The 11,504-nt window shown below is 32.9% G+C and overlaps 1 long non-coding RNA gene and 1 pseudogene across 7 annotated transcripts; both read left to right on the top strand.

Moving 5' to 3' along the window:
• Positions 1–3,283: 3,283 nt before the first annotated feature.
• LOC145061002 (uncharacterized) lies at positions 3,284–7,078 on the top strand. Of its 7 annotated transcripts, none has more exons than XR_013687082.1 (8): positions 3,286–4,130; positions 4,232–4,330; positions 4,429–4,581; positions 4,673–4,802; positions 4,907–5,031; positions 5,128–5,181; positions 6,002–6,056; positions 6,473–7,078. It is a non-coding gene; the product is annotated as an uncharacterized LOC145061002 (long non-coding RNA). The 7 variants fall into 7 exon arrangements; XR_013687086.1 differs by lacking the exon at positions 4,907–5,031 and having other exon boundaries at positions 3,287–3,753; positions 3,889–4,130; XR_013687085.1 differs by lacking the exon at positions 4,907–5,031 and having other exon boundaries at positions 3,290–3,908; positions 4,066–4,130.
• An 823-nt stretch (positions 7,079–7,901) lies between these two features.
• On the top strand, positions 7,902–9,147 carry LOC145061001 (xyloglucan endotransglucosylase protein 1-like; annotated as a pseudogene).
• The last annotated feature ends 2,357 nt before the right edge of the window (positions 9,148–11,504 follow it).

The raw sequence follows: 11,504 nt of genomic DNA, 5'->3' as shown, positions 1-11,504 counted from the left end.
CTTCAATACAAGTAGAGTTGCGTTTGATCCATTTCTTATAAATCTCTTATTTGTACAAGTGATGCTTTCATTTAAAGGGAAAACCGAGGAAGGAGAGGGAAATCACCATTTTAGATTAATTGGTTGAATTTAGTAATGAAACTTAATGAAAAAGAAGATGTTTGGGGAAATTTGCATACGGTTTTATCATCATTAAGTGTTACCACCGAAATAGGTAAAAAAGTTGGAAATTTACTGAGATTTCATATGTGTTTGTCGATGAGATTGTTACTTGAGGTGTCTGGTGTTCCTTTCGACTTCATGGTCGCTATAGAGATAAAGCATGGACTCGTGTTGTGGAGTGGATACAAGGAAAAACTTCACAATAACTTTAGGTGTAAGTTGTACTAAAAAGCTAAACAAGTACTATTTGTGTTAAAACTATAGTCTAGAATTTTAACTTTGTTACAGAAGATGCGAGCAAATATGAACACTAAAACAAAATACAATAATTGCATATTGGGCTCAAATAGACATCAACATATAAGTGTTAACACCTAAACAGGTACAAATTTGCTATATTAGCGAGATTTTATATATCTTTGTTTACGATCTTTACTAAATCGTTGATCAATTAGGAGTCTATCATTATTGGTTCCCTTCACCGATGGATATATAGGTATATATTTATAGATACCAGACATATGTAACTACTAGATGTCGGTTTGACACTATATATCATGTTGTTTTCAGACTAATGTAATGTTTTGTTACGATAATTTCAATCCTCGTGTAGATATCCATTATGTTCGCATGGTAGATAAATGTTCATCCCATTCATGATACCATTTTTTTCTTGATTTCTTTCAATGAATCCATTAAATTTAAGAAAAAAAAATCTATAAAATATATAAATATTCAATTATGGACTCGTGTTGCGGAGTGGCTACAAGGAAAAACTTCACAATAACTTTAGGTGTAAGTTGTACTAAAAAGCTAAACAAGTACTATTTGTGTTAAAACTATAGTCCAGAATTTTAACTTTGTTACAGAAGATGCGAGCAAATATGAAAACTAAAACAAAATACAATAATTGCATATTGGGCTCAAATGCATAACTATTAGATGTCAGTTTGAAACTAAATATCATGTTGTTTTCAGACTGATCTAATGCTTTGTTACTATAGTTTCAATCTCTCCGGTAAATATCCATTATGTTCACATGGTAGATACATGTTCATCCAATTCATGATACCATTCTTTTTCTTCGTTTCTTTCAATAAATCCGTTAAATAAGAAAAAAACTATAACAAATATAAATATTCAGTTATCACCATTAAATGGTAATTTTTTATGTGGCCTCTTTGAAGAGGTTCCTCGTCCTCAAACAACATCTTCAATTTCACACCTACAGTAAATTGCAGTCACAACATCAATCCTATGAGGAATTTACTTTCCCTTCCAAATTTCAAGAGCTCAATCAAGATCCCAACCTTTTCTTTTTATGATAACCTTTAATTAACATTAAGCATGTGATTGCTAAAAATATAATTGTCCATAATATAATAATGGATAAAGTATAATGAATTAAGAATAAATAATCTCGAAAAACAAATTGTAGGTTTCCTTCCTATATTTCTTTCTTCAATACAAGTAGAGTTGCGTTTGATCCATTTCTTATAAATCTCTTATTCGTACAAGTGATGCTTTCATTTAAAGGGAAAACCGAGGAAGGAGAGGGAAATCACAATTTTAGATTAATTGGTTGAATTTAGTAATGAAACTTAATGAAAACGAAGATGTTTGGGGAAATTTGCATCCGGTTTTACCATCATTAAGTGTTACCACCGAAATAGGTAAAAAAGTTGGAAATTTACATAGATTTCATATGTGTTTGTCGATGAGATTGTTACTTGAGGTGTCTGGTGTTCATTTCGACTTCATGGTCGTTATAAAGACAAAGTATGGACTCCTGTTGCGGAGTGGCTACAAGGAAAAACTTCACAATAACTTTAGGTGTAAGTTGTACTAAAACGCTAAACAAGTACTATTTGTGTTAAAACTTTAGTCCAGAATTTTAACTTTGTTACAGAAGATGCGAGCAAATATGAAAACTAAAACAAAATACAATAATTGCATATTGGGCTCAAATAGACATCAACATATAAGTGTTAACACCTAAACAGGTACAAATTTGCTATATTAGTGAGATTTTATATATCTTTGTTTACGATCTTTACTAAATCGTTGATCAATTAGAAGTCTATCATTATTGGTTCCCTTCACCGATGGATATATAGGTATATATTTATAGATACCAGACATATGTAATTACTAGATGTCGGTTTGACACTAAATATCATGTTGTTTTCAGACTAATGTAATGTTTTGTTACGATAATTTCAATCCTCGTGTAGATATCCATTATGTTCGCATGGTAGATAAATGTTCATCCCATTCATGATACCATTTTTTTTCTTGATTTCTTTCAATGAATCCATGAAATTTAAGAAAAAAAAATCTATAAAATATATAAATATTCAATTATCAACATTACAAGGTTATGACTAAGACAAATTGTTTTAACTGCTATTATTTCCCTATAAACATGCATTTTAGATTGCAACACATTTGAGAACTCAAAAAAACCAATAATTGTAAATTTCTAAATTTCCCTCTTTAAGGAGTGTGGTCGACCTCAAATGTCATCTTCGGTTTCACACCTACAGTAAATTATAACATCTATGTACTTGTTCAAGCTTATCACGAATTTACATTCCTTCTAAAAATTGAAGAACTCAACCAAGATCTCAACCTTTCTAAAGAAATCAATATATGACGACATTTAATAAAGTTTAAGAACACTACAAGAAAAGTCATTTTTAGTGACGATTTTTTAGTGACCAACTAAAATCTGGTCACTAACATCATCATTTAATGACCATATATTATGTCGTCACTGAATTTTGGTAATGCTATAAGTTTAGTGACCGGTTCTATATATGTCGTCACTCACCGGTCACTAACGATAAAGTAAAAGCTCTATTGGATGCTTTAATGACCAAAAAAAGTGGTCACTGCATTAGAGGCTTAGTGACAAAAAATAATAGTCATTAATTTTTTTTCTTTATTTGAACCCAACTAAACGTCATGTAGTGATGACACAATATGGTCATTGAAATACAAACTAAAAAAACAATCAGTGACCACAAAATAGTGGTCACTGACCAACATATGTTAGAAGTAGATAAGTTGGATCAAATAAATACATGTCATCAAACCACAAGGGTGAAAATGTGACTTACCCTAAACTATGAGTGATAGAGTAACAAAACACGCTAGACCACATTGTATGCAAACAAACCTCTTCCGTCGTTTCACCACCATCTCCAAGCCCTAAACCTTCCCCAATCTCCAATTCATCAACTCCAAATCCAATTTCTACTGCTTAGGGTTTTTTGTCAGCCGAGAGTTTCAAGGATCTAGGAAATGGCAAGTTCGATGACTACTTCTGTCGATATCCGAGTCATCGACGATGTCATTAACAAAGTCCGAGAAGAATTCGTCCTGGCGAGGGAATTCCTTCATGTCGATGCCGTCGCCACTTTTTACTTGCGGTGAAAGCACAAAAACGACAACATAGCTGCCAGTGGTAAGGTTCGTCCTCCCACTGATTGGCGCCGTCTCCTCCTTCCCTATATCCTTTCGTATCTCTCTCTCTCTCAATCGATCAGCCCTGGTGATTTCATCTACTGGATTAAATTTCGAAAGAAGGTTAGATGGACAATTGAATCTATGTTATTATGAGCAGCATCAATTGACCTAATTTTATTTATTTTGTTCTTGTTATTTTCTTAATTTTGACAATTGAATCCATGTTCTTATGACCAACAAACTTGACGTTCATAGGGAACGGTGGCTTTCTCAAGGTGTTTTATTCTTGCTTTGATTATTTAGATTGTTGATTGTTGATCATTATTTTACACTTAATCAGTAATTACCTTTTGGTTTAGAGTTCCAAATCCATTTGAAGTTGATAATTTAACCATTCACAACTCTTCTGTTGTACTAAAATTTCTACACTAGGTGTCTCTTATGCTGAAGACTGTGAAGCATAGATCACAACTCTTGAAAGTGTCTTGGATTCTCTGGTAGTAATATACTAATATGTCCTTGTTATATTAAGGATTTATTTTAAATTTATTTGGAATATGAAAATTTATTGATTAAAATTCGTTTTGTGAATGTGAAGGTTTACACGGTAATGAACAGGATAAAGCTGGAGAATGTCACCCCATCTAAGGTTTCTCATTCCGAGCTAAAAGCTAAACTGGAATCCTCAAGATTCAAGGTGAACATTATAAAAATACGGATGTTTTTTACAATAAAAACTGAACCTTGAGAATTCAATCATTTCATTTTCTTTTGTTCCCCTGATTTTTTTTATAGTTTGAAGCGCAACTGCTTGAGTTGTAAGTGTCACTGCAAAGTAATTACAAATATACGGATGAAAAGCCTGAGATTCTTAGAAAGAGATTGTTTAATGATTACACTAAGATCATTTATTTTGTTGATGAGTTAGACCTTTTGGGTGCTTGTGAGGTATGTATTTTTTATGCAATTTAAAGAGTAAATTTCTAGTAAGGAATATTGTTCTTATGACTTATATCATCTATGATTTGTTACTTGATAGGCTGTTAAAATTTTTATAGAGCATTCCCCAAAAGCCATTGAAGAATGTGATTTCTTTTAGCAAATCTACTCAAAGTATGTTTATTTTCTTGAGGAAGCGTTGATTATCACCGGGGAATCTTTGCCAAATGGTATATGCTATTTTTGAACCTTTTATTCATTGACTATCATTGTTGGAAAAATTCAATTTTTTTTACAAATATATGTCTGACAATATTGCATTCATCCTTGAAAGGTAGAAAAAATATTTTTTTATCTTGCAAAAACAGATGGTTGCTTAAAGTAGAAAAAATGTTGAAAGTGGTTAACTTAAGGTTTTCATTCAGCACACCTGATATAACAACAATCCTAGATAGATGGGTAAAATAGTCATTTACTGTCTTTTAGATTGTTCATTTAGCACACAAAAAGAAACAACAATTTTCATCTAACAAATCAATTGCCTTGTGTTTGTAGATTTTTGTCTTTTTAGTAGCAGAGTATGAAACCCCATAGAATTCTCTAAATCAGGTAAATTTGTTTTTTCTCCAACCATAATATCTTCATTAAGTTATAATTATATTAAAAAATCTTTACGATTATCACTTTAAGGGTTTTAAATGGTTTTCTAAAATCGAACTACATAATAACTAAAGGACAAAAACGTAATTTACAATTGCAAACTCCTTGTTTCTTTTTGTTTTTCCCACCGATATATGGATAAATGAGGGCAAATTTGTAAATTGTTATGAGTTATGTCTTGTCTCCGTTACAAAGAGAATGAAAATATACTTTATTTGTAACATTTTGTAATTACAAGAGATTTCATCTTGTTGCGTTTGTAAATTTATTGAATCTTTGAAAAAGAACCAAGGTCTTGTTTGCTTTTGACTTAAGTGGGACATGAATTGGGTGGTGTTTGTTTTTTTTGAGAAAGATTTTATTCATCACTTATGTTTTTCTTGTTTGCGTGCGGGCAAAAATGTGAAAAAAATTGTTTGTTTTCTAAATTTTTTACGGAAAATGAATGTTTTCTTAAATTACAAAGAAGTTGGAAATTTTGGAAAAGCAATAATTATTGTTTTCCATATTTTCTAATTCCATATTTACTAATAACATAATTTAAAATGTGAATATATGACAAAATGGTCATTTGTAAACTTGGCTAAAGTTGATGATGAATATTATGAGATTTGTTCTTTTGAATATAAGGGTAAAATGGTCATTTGGTCTCATTTAGACAGTTTTTCATCAAATTATTTTTGTATGTTTTTTATTGTGATACGAGAGTCTCTTCTATTGTTTTTCTCAATGCTATTATGCATTATTCTAATGAGAAATTCTTTTGTAGGTTGGGACATGCCAAGAGATGAACTTAAATAAATGGGCAACTTGAAAGAATCAAGGTTTGTTTTTGAATTTTTTTTTATATATAAATATTTAACATGGTTTAATGAGGACAATAAAGCCTTCTTTATGTTTTTTCCCCTCCATTAAATTTTATCAGTAGAAATGATCTGTGAAAAATATTTTGAGGAAACAAAAAGAAAATCTATGTTAATGTTGAGAGCTTTGTTCCCACTTTCTCAATTAAGCCGTTCTTTCTGTGTTAAGTAAAAAAGAAACATGTACACCAATAGATAAGGTGTATATATGAGTAGTTCTTTTTTCAATTAATACAGATAATAACAACTTTATAAAGAGATTTAGGGAATTGAGTCTTTCCCCATTAAGACCTAAATTTTTACAATTTTTTCGACATTAATAGTTAATAGTCAATACAGAAGCAACTATTTCACTTATCTTTAACTTGTTTTTTCAGGTAAAAAAAAGGGTCCATCTGTTCATGAAGATTCTCAAAGCACTATAATTTGATGGTCGTGAAGACACTTGAGAATGTTTATTTTTATTTTGATGTCTTTTAATTTTAAAATATTTTTTTTTGTAAAAATTCGATATCTATTTGTAAGAAATAGTGACATACTTTTGATGGTATGTTATTTATAGCATTCTACTTCTATCATTAGCTATGAAAATTCTATCCAATTATATCTATGAAAAATGTATAGCAACTCAGTTATAGTGTATTGTCTTTCTCGTAGTTTCTTAAGCAGTGACCACTTTTTTGGTCTCTAACAACATTTATTTAGTGACCACTTTTTGTGGTCATTAATTATATAAATTAGTGACGACCTTCACTGATTAGTGACAAGATTTAGTGACGAAACCGGTTGTCACAGATTTAGTGACCATTATATTTTAGTCACTATTCAGTGACCATATATATATTTGGTCACTAAATCACTTTTGTGACGGACCTATAGTGACGAAAAGTGACGACTAGATATTTGGTCACTAAATCACTTAGTGACGACTCTTTCTCTTGTTAGTGACCATTTCACTATAGTCACTAATTGGCATTTCTTTTGTAGTGGAATGTGATACTTAAGAAATATAATTGTACATAATATAATAATAGAGAGTGTTGAATGGACTAAGAATAAATTAATAATCTCAAAGAACATATTGTAGCTTTCCTTACCATGTTTCTTTTTTCAATGTAAATGAAGTTGAGTTTGACCCATTTCTTATAAATCTCCCATTCCGTACAAGTGATGCTTTCATTTAAAGGGGAAGCCGAGGAGGGAGAAGGAAACCGAAATTTTGGATAAAATGGACGAATTTTGTAATAAAACTAAATGAAAAGGAAAATTTTTGGGGAATTTGCGTACGGATTTATCATCAATAAGTGTTAACACCGAAATGGGTAAAATGTTGATAATTTAGCAAGATTTCATATGTGTTTGTCGACGAAATGTATTAAATGGTTAATCAATTGGTAGTCCGTTGCTGCGGATGGTTCCCTTTACCGACATATATATAATTAGTTTTTTTTTAATAGTGTTAAATGTGATTGATAAATGTTTTAAATGCGTTTTGAAAGATTTGATTTTCCCAGCTTACAAATTATTAAAACAATTTTATTTTACGTATGATGTCAACCACCGGTCCAAATATGACAAATTTGCATATTTTGAGTTGCCAGGCGTATAGAAAAAAAAACCCACCGCTCCTGCCCATGTCCAGAAGAATAATGTGAGTTGGCACGCGTTAATAGATGTTGATGCATCCATTAGCCACCATGACATCCTTCAGTAAGAAGGATGGTTCCTGTTGAAAATTGTCAACGTAGCCACACCTACATATATAAACGATATCAGTACTACTTCCCACAAACATAACATCTCTCTCTCTCTCTCTCTCTCCATACAAACAATAATGGCAAAGTCGAACTCTAATCTTTGTGCAGTTGTTCTTTTAATATCAATTCTAATAGTAGCAGCATCAGCAGGGAGTTTTTACGATGACATGGACATCAGTTTTGGGGGTGAACGTGCTAAAATTCTGAATGGAGGTCAGGATCTTTCACTTTCACTCGACCAATACTCTGGATCGGGTTTCCAGTCGAAGCACGAGTACCTGTTTGGAAGGTTCGACATGCAACTCAAACTAGTACCAGGCAATTCTGCTGGCACCGTCACCACATTCTACGTGAGTACCATCGATCGGTTCCAATCTTGAATTTCATATCTGAATTAAATATATATATTGTGATCACTCATTTGTATTAATCTTTTAAAGGCTGATAATAACCATGTCTTTGTATTAAATCACATTAGTTGTCATCACAAGGTGCGGGTCACGATGAGATCGACTTCGAGTTCTTGGGCAACTCCACGGGAAACCCTTACACAATTCACACCAATGTGTATTCACAAGGGAAAGGAAACAAAGAACAGCAGTTCCACCTTTGGTTTGACCCTACCGCAGCCTTCCACACCTATACCATCGTATGGAACAGTCTAAGAATTATGTAAGTCACGCATCCAACATAAACATTAATTGGTTCTCTTCCTTTCTCATGTTTTTCTGCTGTTCCTATATAAAGCTCTTTGTCTCTTCAGTTTCTTGATAGATAACATACCAGTAAGGGTGTTCAATAACAATGATGCTGCTGGAGTCCCATTTCCCAAGAGCCAACCCATGAGGGTTTATGCCAGCCTGTGGAACGCGGATGACTGGGCAACCCAAGGTGGGCGTGTGAAGACCGACTGGACTAATGCGCCTTTCACTGCGTTATACAGGAAATTCAATGCCAATGCCAAAAAAGTTGGTCCCAATTCAGTATCTACAAGCTCAATAAATGATGACCAGTCATGGAGTACCCAAGGACTTGATGCAGCTGGCCGAAATAGGATCCGATGGGTGCAAACCAAGCACATGATCTACAACTACTGCAACGACCGCAAACGGTTTCCCAATGGTATTTCAGTGGAATGCAAGACCTCTAGATTCCTTTAAGCCTGCTTACTAACTTGATATCCATATTTTTTATTCTTTATTGATCGATTTCTGATCTTCATGATTATTTATTCTTTGATTCATTGTAAACATTCAAATTGAAAATACAAATAAATACACAAGTATAAGATTCCATTTACACTTTAAAAACGCATTGTCTAACAGCACATTACAATAATTGAAATATCTTTTTCGTTCATATCTAATTATATAGTTTAGTTGGTCAAAATCGAAAGTCATTAGTAAAAACATTATAATATCTAAAATCCTTTTTTTTCGACACTACATACAAACTTCATTATGTGTAGAATTAACAACAAAAAATGATCCTAGTGGTCTATCATTGTTTTCGATAGGAAACATTGTATGTGGAAGAAATGGCTAAAGTCTCGTATGCCTTAGTTAACTGTAACTTCATGTATGATACGTTATGCACTAGATCTTAAATTGTAATGTAGTGGGAGGCAGTAGCAGGTTATTGTCAAATACAAGAAAAAAAATTAGGAAGGGATGAAGTGGTCGTTATGCTATTTGAAAAGCACTTATGTGGTTACCTTACCTTTCAGAAGAAAGAAACTAGTCTTAGAAGGCTTCTGTGATGTAGATAAGAGATGTTTTAGATATTTAGGGAAAACCATAACGGTGATGTAGATAAGAGATGTTCTAGATATTTAGGGAAAACCATAACAGGGTTTTTGTATACCATTGCGGGTATAACCATCAGTTGGATATCCACACTTTGGAAAGAGTATTCATCTATTAACCATAGAAGCATAATGAATGGAAATTGAAAAAATTATCCTTAGAACTTATTTGGTTGAAAATATTCATATATTTGGGCAAAAAAAAGATTGTGTCCTACTTTATTAAAACCATAGTGCATTTCACCTTTCAAAGAATCTAATCATTCATGATAGAACAAAATATGTGTAGATGAAGTAACAGTTTATCAAACAATCAATAAGCCATTGGACTCGGAACCCGAAGAAGATCCTTGGTACTAAGAATCTAGTAGACATGTTTTCCAAGGCAATCATGCTACAGAAGTTGAATCTATGTAAAGCTTCAATTGGTTTCCAAATACTTGGAAAGATAGTTGGAAAGAAGGAAGGCCTATAGAGAGATGTGGTTAACAAAGATTAAGTTTAGGTGGCAGAAGATTGGTTGATTATTTTCCACCTGGGATATTGTGAGTTGAGGAGCCTGATCTTTCTTTCAACCACATTGTCGCTATGAAGACAAAGGAAAGGGCTCCTATTACGGAGTTGCTACAACGAAAGACTTCTCGGTAAAAGAGTCATGAAGAATGTAACGAACATCTGCTGTCTCCACATTATTGGATCAAGAACAGGGTCAGAAGGATCAAAAACTGCTAATTCATACAGGGCCATAGAAACCGCCCAACCAGCAACCAAAGCTGTATGCATTATATGAACAGAAAGCAAGCGTCTGGGACCATTCAATACAACGGTATGAACACGATACGAAGGGAAACCCATGAAAATACCCCTTTATGAAAGAAAAAAGACACTACGTAACTTTATTGCATTGGAAATATACTATGGCTATGTTATGGACCCCCTCTTTAGTGGATTATTTCAACGCAAGGGTTCAGCTCTCCCAAAATTTGAAGCATTTAGGAGACACATTTTTGTGTGCCCTAAAATTAATGTCACAAAAAAACATTGAGGGTACCTATCAAAAAAAGTATGTCGTATAAGCGTGTCATTCTGTAAGTTTTCATGAGGAATGACACACGTTTCCCATCCTTTTATAACTAGCGGGGGGGGTTGAAATCCCGAAAATATTAAAAAACCTCGGCGCCTTGTTCTCTAATCATCTCCCATTCGTCATTTTGATGTCTATGATGCGTCTCCTCCTTCTTCTGTACAATCATCTACCGAAGAAAACCTAATGACATTTCGCGGTTGTGCATCTCCCTTTCATCTTTTTGCAGCTCTACAAAATGTTTAGGTTTATAGGGTTCATTAAATCTCGTCCTTTACACACATCATTTCTTATTCTCACTTTCTTATTCATTAACACTCGTTCTCTCATTACTCCTCTGACTTGGCCGCCTAAAATCTTCCCTCCATTGTGCAGCTGTCTTTGCCGAAGTACATGTCGTTACTGGAGACTAGAGTGAGTATTGATGTCGCCTAAGCCTCAACGAGTCTCCAATGTACCCGATCTCTGTCTCTCTCTCTCTCTCTCTCTCTCTCTCTCTCTATATCTTGGTAATAACTTATTCGCTTTATAAGTATATTATTTTTTAAAACTTTTTAGGTTTGAAATATTGATTATGATTGGAAATTGTTTTCATTTGTTACAAAATCCGATTGTTACTTTGTAATTAGTTTGACGATTTTTTTGATGATTTAGTGTTAGTGTTCTTAATTTTCCTTTAGGTTTGTGCTTTCTAATACGAAAAAGACTATAGATAGTTTATTTTCATGGAATGTTTGCTTTTGCTTGCTAAATTTTATGTAGGG

Source organism: Lactuca serriola, chromosome 7 (genome assembly GCF_051521515.1).
Source record: "Lactuca serriola cultivar US96UC23 chromosome 7, Lser_US96UC23_V15, whole genome shotgun sequence".
NCBI classification, from domain to species: Eukaryota; Viridiplantae; Streptophyta; class Magnoliopsida; order Asterales; family Asteraceae; genus Lactuca; species Lactuca serriola.
The sequence above is the reverse complement of the archived record's forward strand: the minus strand, read 5'-3'. Positions and strand labels throughout refer to the sequence as shown.